Genomic DNA, 8756 nt, shown 5'->3' with positions numbered 1-8756 from the left:
GTAAATCACCCAAATGAAATATTAAGGCTAGGACCCAACACAATATTCTACAACTTGGGAGAGGAATTCCGTAACCCTAATTGCAGAATATTTGAAGGTAAGTGAATGACGATTCACTAATTTCCACCGAAAAAGAAATTTAAGTTTTAAATCTATGAAAACTCCTAGATCCTATGAGATTCATTGAACATTTCAATGGCATGTTTAAATCTCGATATGCCCCTCTTGTTTGTGACTGGGATGCCGAGGATCACAAAGCGGGTGTGAATAACCATGCAAACTTACATGGTGCCCTCACATGTTACAGTCACCTATTCGATGTGCCGGTAAACCACACACGCTCCACCGAACTATGACAAACATTGAGTCACCCTTTGCTACCTTTGCTTAGAACCATTTAGTGTGCCGGTAAACCACACACGCTCCACTAACGTCTTCGCAAGGGCACAAAGTGTAATTTCATTGAATTGCATCAATTCACTTTTGCCTAAGTAACTAAGATTGGGAATTTTATGAAAACATTTAGTTACTTTTATATTTCATTATACTTATAATGGAAGGTTTTGTCCTATCCTACCCGTTCGGCTAACGACCCTCCACTAGTCAAGAGTGCGGTGGGTAAGAGTGGATACCCATTCAATCGCCATTTTATAGGCAATTTCCTTAAACACCCCTTATAGACCAGCTTCGTGAATGAGGCCTACTAACGGTAAGACTGACTTTTACTCATACATATATATAATGTTAGACTTTTGATGTTATATATAGTATAGGGTGTATTTTATACTTTCAAAATACTAGGTGGTCTAATTTAACAATTATACCTTTAATTCAATTAAATTGTAAACCTAAACTTTTATGGATTTATTAAAATTATTTAATTATACACCTTAATTAATTAACAAAACCATAAGGGTGTGATTTGAACTTTTTCAAAACAATACTAGAGTTTTAGAATTTAACATTCCTAATTAAACTTTTAATCAACTTTTAAATTCCAAAACTTGAGGGCAAATTTTGAAACATTTCAACACATTAGGGTTTCAACTATTTAAATTTCAAAGCTACAAGACTATTGGGTTCAAATTCAAACTATAAAACTTAAAGGGCAAAATATGAAACTTTTCATAACAACAAGGATCAAATAACAAATAATCTAAACTAAAATTTAATTACATAATTATCCATATTTGATTTGTTTAATGATTTCTTGCAAAACAATTTATCAATTTACTCAAAATAATTAATCAATTATCTTATAAGGAAACAATTATCTTATTAATTGATAAATATCTTCAATTAGATCAAAAATATAGTCAAATATATCATATAATCGGATTAATATTGATCTAACATGATAAGGTAACCATCCCAATGCAAAAACAGCAAGAAATCCCGAGATAAGCTCTATCTGACGAGTTGACTCGTCGAGTCAAGCCTGGACTCGTCGAGTCACCTTGGACTCGGCGAGTTCAGCTATGGACTCGGCGAGTCCAGCCTCCAAAACACTAAAAAACAAATTTTTCAGATATATCAAGCATCAATACAATAGAAACCAATCAAGGCTCTGATACCACTGATGGGTTTTGGTCATAAGACATCCTATGTGCTCATACAAACCCTAATGCTTGGATCTAGGTTTCTCTATTGTACATGCTTTGAATCCAAGACTATAAACCCTAATTCTAGCATTCAAATAATCATATTAACATATAATTAGGTTTATGATATTACATTGATTGTTATGTAGCAATAACAATCCCAATTCCTCCTTGAATTGACTTTGGAAGGCTTAGAGTCACAAGTGTCACTCCTCTAATGGCTTACAAACACCAAGAGCAAATGGAGAAGGTATAAGGAGAGAGGAGAGGTATAAGATTTCGTCCTTAGGACTTCTAGGGATCAAGTGTACGAAATCCTAAGGCCTTAGGGGTCTTTATATAGGGTTGGGATTAGGGTTTCAGTCCTTATCCTTATCTAGTTACTTGCCCATCAAGCAACCATAAGATAAGCCTTGGAAATCCCTATCTCTTGGACCTTTGGACGATTTTAAGGATATCTTTATCCTTGAATTCGTCCATCCTTTAACAAGGATAACCATTGCCCTATTTTGCAACTATCACATAATTACAATTCAGCCCCTCTAGTTTAATTAATTACACTTGATCACAAAATTAATTCTTAATTAATTATTGACCAATATTAATTAAAAAAATATGATTTCTCCTTTAATATATTATTCTTATAACATATTAATAAATCATAATAACCTCTCTCTTTATTTATTTCTCCAATCAAGTTGTTTTGCTGAAGGCAACCCAAAAGGACCATGCACCATCGGGTCAAGTACATACCAAAATAGTTATGGACTTAGACACTAATCCAACATTAAGGACTTTAAATAGGGTGAAAACCCTAAAAATTAGGGTTTTCCTTGGCTTGATTATGCCCAACGTACGTAGGGGATCCCTCGATGGTGTGCATGCAAGGAGTACGTCGTGCGTACCTAGTGTACGCCCAACGTATTCACGATCCTCCAACACCTTTTATTTGAATTTATCATATAATGTAACAATAACCCATACCTGGCGACTTGGGTGCTATAATTCTCCCTCACTTGAATCAGACTTCGTCCTCGAAGTCTGCTGCCGGAAATAACTTTGGCTAATGCCCCTCATCTCGTCCTCCAACTCCCGTGTCCATTCAGAACCCTTGTGGTGCCTCCATTAACCTTTAACCAAATCAACAACCATGTTCCTCAAGGTTTTCGTCTTCCTGTCAAGGATTTCTACTGGTCTCTCAATGTAGTTCAGGTGGTTGTCCACCTGAATGTCCTCCAATGGAACCACTGCGGAATCGTCAGCCAAACATTTCCGAAGCTGCATGATGTGAAAAGTCTATGAATCTTACTGAGATCCTCCAGAAGATCCAATCGATACGCTACCCTTCCCACCCCGTCTATAACCCTGAAAGGTCCGATATAACTGGGGCCCAACTTGCCCCGCTTCCTGAATCGGATGACACCTTTACAAGGTGACACATTCAGGTGAATCATATTGCCAATATGAAACTCCAAGTCTGATCAACTCTTGTCAGCATAGCTCTTCTTCTGAGTCTAAGCTATATGAAGTCTTCTATGAACCTACTGAATCAACTTGGTGGTCTTGAGTACGACCTCGGTACTCCCCATAACTTGCTGACCGGCCTCACCCCAACATATCAGGGTCATGCACTTCCTCCTATAGAGCATCTCAAAAGGAGGTCGATCGATGTTGGCGTGGTAGCTATTTTTATACAAAAATTACGCTAACGGAAGATATGTATCCCAGCTACCGCCGAAATCTAGGATACACGCCCACAGTATATCCTCCAATGTATGGATGGTCCGCTTGCTCTGACCATCCGTTTGTGGGTGGAAGGCCATACTGAAATGAAGACAGTACCCAAATCGTCATGGAACCTCTTCTAAAATCTAGAAGTAAACCGGACGTCCCTGTTAGAAACCACAGAAACTGGCACCCCATGTCGTGCTACGATCTCCTTGATGTATACCTCAACCAACTTCTTTACAGATATACTCTCCTGAATCGAGATAAAATGTTTGCTCTTGTTCAATCGATCCACGATGACCCAAATTGAATCCACTCTGTGTGTCATCTAGGGTTGATTCGTAATAAAATCCACGGTAATCTCTTCTCATTTCCAAACGAGAATATCTAACGGTTGCATCTTGCCATGAGGTCGTCGATGCTCCGCTTTGACTTTCCTACAAATTAGGCACCTCTCCACATACCAAAGTTGGGAAACCCCTAGGCGACTAGCCGAATCATTCGACTGACTCGCCGAACCCAAGGCAATCTTCATCGGACTCGCCGAGTCGTTCATCCGACTCGCAGAGTCCATTCAGTCCGTCATCTATACGGTGGCCTTTTAAGCCATGCTAAGGCTCCATATTATAGATCCAACCTTCCAAGTCCTGCTTATCACGTAAAGTTGCAAACTTTACATGCATGCAAAGCTTTAAGGCCCTAAAATGACAAAACTAAGCTTGCATTGAAGTCCAACACTTGAGGGAAGGCTCATACATGCCAAAGTTGCTACCTTTATGGATCTAGAGACCAAAAGGAGTCCAGATCTGAAGTTGCAACTTCAGATCTTGGCTCAAACACAAAAGCCTTTCCTAAAATCCACCCAAAAGAGGTTAAAGATGAGATGAGCCAAAGAGACAGCTTAATACCTTTCAGAGAGTGTCAACTGATGTATATCTTTGCTTCCCACAAGTTCCTAGCCTCAATTTTACTTGTTGTCCAAACTCTTCTCTCCAAAAATCCTCTTCCAAAGCTTAAGAATACACAAATGGAGCACACTCACACGAATTAGGGTTTATGGATTATTTAAGAGGATGTAAGGGGAGGATGAGGAGGCCAATGATCCTTTAAATAGGGTGCAATACACCGAAATTTTAAGGTTTCATCTGCCAGCTCCTACTCGTCGATTCTTTTCTTGGACTCGGCGAGTAGGTCACTAAAACAGGCGGACCAACCCGCTGCTACTCGACGAGTGGGCAGCCAACTCGTCAAGTAGACCTTGAAACCAAGAAAATTCTTACATGAACCAATACCTGAAAATCGGGGCGTTACAATTCTCCCCCACTTGAACTAGACTTCGTCCTCAAAGTCTACCACGCCGAACAGCTCTGGATAGTGCTCCCGCATCTCTGCCTCTGGCTCCCACGTCCACTCGGACCCCTTACGATGCTCCCATTGTACCTTCACCAAAGGTATCTCCTTGTTCCTCAGAACTTTCATCTTCCTCTCAAGTATGGACACAAGCCGCTCCACGTAATTCAGGTGCTCGTCGAACTGAATATCATCCAACGACACCATTGCCCCCTGATCAATAATGCACTTTCGCAACTGCGAAACGTGGAAAGTGTTGTGGATTCGACTAAGCTCCTCTGGTAGCTCTAGCCTGTAAGCCACCTTGCCAACCCTAGCAATGATCTTGAACATCCCAATCTAACGGGGGACCCAATTTTCCCCTCTTTCTGAAGCAGATCACACACTTCCATGGTGAGACCTTCAGGAGAACCATATCACCCACCTGAAACTCTTCTTGGATCGGCCCCGGTCGGCGTAACTCTTCTTCTGACTCTGAGCGGTCTGCAGTTGCTGCCTAATCTGTTGAATTTTCTCAGTAGTCTGCAAGACTACCTTCATCCGACCCATCATCCGGTGTCCGACCTCACCCCAACAAACCGGGTGCGATATCTCCGCCCATACAACAACTCGAAAGATTGAGCACCAATGATGGAATGATAGCTGTTGTTGTAGGCGAACTATGCAAGCAGTATGTGGGAATCCTAGCTCCCACCGAAATCATTGACACATGCCCTCAACATATCCTCGAGGGTCTGAATGGTTCGCTCGCTCTGATCGTCATTCTGCGGATGGAATGTTGTGCTGAAGTGCAACCGCATGCCCAACTCATCATGGAACTTCTGCCAGAAATAGGAGGTAAATCTAACATCCCGATCAGAGACAATGGAGACTGGGACACCGTGGCGAGCAACAATTTCGTGGATATACACGTCGGCCAACTGCTCGGCCGATGAACTCTCCCATATGGCTAAAAAATGGGCACTCTTGGTCAATCGATCCACGATGACCCATATAGCATCAAACCCTTTCGCCGTCCTCGACAACTTGGTAACAAAATCCATTGTGATTTGTTCCCATTTCCACATGAGAATCTCCAGGGGCTGTAGCTTGCCATGCGGCCTTTGGTGCTCATCCTTGACCATCCTACAGGTCAAGCACCTCTCGACGTACCAAGCGATTTCTTGCTTTATACATGGCCACCAGTAATTCAAACTCAGGTCTCTATACATCTTGGTGGGCCCCCGATGAATAGAAAAATGAGACTTGTGAGCCTCCTCCATGACTGTCTGTATGACCCCACCAGACATCGGAACCCAAAACTCGACCGCATCGGGTCAATAATCCCCGGCTATCCTGCATAAACAGGGTGTTCCCACCCTTGATCCTCTCCAGCTTCTAACTCTCCGATCACATGCCCTCGACCTGGGCGTCTCTTATTAGACTCACAAGAGGTGAATCCACCGCTATCCTCATACATATAATAATCGGCTCATAGACACAAATACTCATACCTGACCCAATCAGCCTCGGGCTGGAATACTAGGCATGCCTACAACGGGTACAGTCATCCCTAGGATGGAATACGCTTGTATCACGCACATGTTTGTTCCAATTAACCCTCGGTTTGGAATACCAAACACGTCAGTTCCACTCAATCGTAGGGTCCGGTCATCCTCACGATGGAATACCCTAGATTGGAATACCACTTTATACATAACTCAGGTCTAACCCATAACTTGAAATCCAAGGACCTATCCTTTTATCTCATCCAAAATCCTCTGATTCGTCACAACCGAGTAACACTCATCTGAAATATCGGGTTCCGGTCCAGTCGCAGAGCTAAAGGATTCCCATATAGTTGCATCACACGACTTTCGAACGAAATCCTTCCCTGGAACTAGTTGGCATTAGATATCATGCCTCTGCGACTCTAACAACCTCCTGATCCAACCGATCAGATCCATGCATCAAATCTTGACGTCACCAAATCCAAGGCTAAAAGTGATTGCTACCTGACCAACGGTAGACTTATATCACAGACGACCTTAAGCAATTCCTTGCTTCCTTGATCTCTTAACTATAGTGGCATTCCTACAGTCTTATCGTTGGCATAACCAGGTCTAATCCCTCTGGGGAAACCCATAACCAATCTGTGGGTTTCCATATCCTCACCGCTACACCCGAACTGGTGGATTCTATTGTTCCCTCCGCGTCCTAGCAACACGCTCATACTATCTTCCAACCTAGCGAATGTTGCGGCTACACCGTCAGACTTACATCACTCTAGCACTATTTGTTGCTAGTGAATGCTACGGCTACCCCCCGCAGTCTTACAACATTTCTCATACTAACAGATCGCTAGTGAATGCTACAGCTACCCCCGCAGTCTTATGACACTTCCATACTGGTCGAACACGCGCTCGACCTAACACACAACTGAACTTAATTCATGGCTAGAATCCCATCCTATTTTCCCTAAGTTCTGCTATCAAGCACCGAGAAGACGCGATTCACATGCTGGGGAGCTTTACCGAACTCCCAACTCACACAACACTCAAACCAAGCAGCCACTTGGGCTGTCTTCCTTCCTAACAACGATGCAAAACTTATCCCATTTTCAAAACCGATCCTGCTTCTACATTTTGGTTCGATTCTCCCCCACTTAGATTCAACTAAGTCTTCATAATACATGGAAATTTGAGAATTCCCAATCCTTCTTACTTCCAACGATCGATCTGATGACAATCAGAGCTCACCAACTAGTACTCCTTACTATCCGCCCCAAATGATCACACGCTTCTAATAACTAGATGAAAGCTTCCTGAATCCCCGTGAAACCGACAGTCCCTAATGCTTGGATGACCCCACGTTCAAGTCCTGGAGGCCAAAGGTATATGCTCCAACTAATACCTCATCGACGAGTTACTTCCCTTGGCGCTTTAGTCCGTCAACTACTAACGGTTGCTAAAACCACTGAATCCTGACAAGGCTGAATAACCATCATGTGGAACCCTATCCGCAGACCTCGCACAGAATACCCTTCTTCCCAAGATGCTCCAAAAAAGTTTCCCGCTCTCGGTCTCTAGAATCATTCTCTTAAGGGTTCGCACCATAACTCACTTACCAGCTCAAACATCCACAGTTGAACTACATCAGCTGAAGCAACCTCTTCCCTAAACTGGGCTACAAACCACTCCCGAAACAGAGTCTACAATCCCAAAAGTGCAATAGGCCGCACAATCAATCCTTACAGCCTAATACAAAAGATCCAAGGAAAACTGAACCTCACAAAATAGTTATGCCACATCGACCCACCTGCGCTCACTGGCGCTGAAATAATATCGCCAATGGCCTAACTGGCGCTGGAATAATAATCCCCGCAACCAATTGACCCGAGCTGGAATACAACCTGATCCTAGGATCACAAGCCTGCTCACTCCTTCGAACTCAAAAAGAAACTGAAAGGGCACAACCCTTGCCATAGATGATAAAATCCTAATCAATCACTCTACCTCCCCTCTTCTAATGAATCCGTAAACTCTAATCACCTACATTCCTTTGACAATAAATTTCTTATGACACCTCCAATGGTCTAGCAACTCACGAAACTCCACAACACATAGATCAGACAGAACAGGCAACTAACCCAAAATTGATGGGTTTTGGTCATAAGACATCCTATGTGCTCATACAAACCCTAAAGCTCGGATCTAGGTTTCTCTATTGTACATACTTTGAATCCAAGACTTGAACCCTAATTCTAGCATATGGAAATCAGAATTCACATGAAAATAGGTTTAAGAACATACCTTGATTGTTATATAGCAATAACAATCCAATTCCTCCTTGAATTGACCTTGGAAAGCAAAGAGTCACAAGTGTCACTCCTCTAATGGCTTACAAACACCATAAGCAAGTGGAGAAGGTATAAGGAGAGAGGAGGGAGGTTAGAATTCATATTTAGGACTTCTTGGGAAGGGATACCCGAATTCATAACCCTAGGGGTGTTTATATAGGTGTAGAGATAGGGTTTCAGTCATTATCCTTATCTAGTCGATTATCCATTAAGCAACCAATAAGATAATCCTTGAATCC

This window comes from Lactuca sativa, chromosome 9 (assembly GCF_002870075.4).
Source record: "Lactuca sativa cultivar Salinas chromosome 9, Lsat_Salinas_v11, whole genome shotgun sequence".
Taxonomy (NCBI): domain Eukaryota; kingdom Viridiplantae; phylum Streptophyta; class Magnoliopsida; order Asterales; family Asteraceae; genus Lactuca; species Lactuca sativa.
This window is presented reverse-complemented; position numbering follows the sequence as displayed.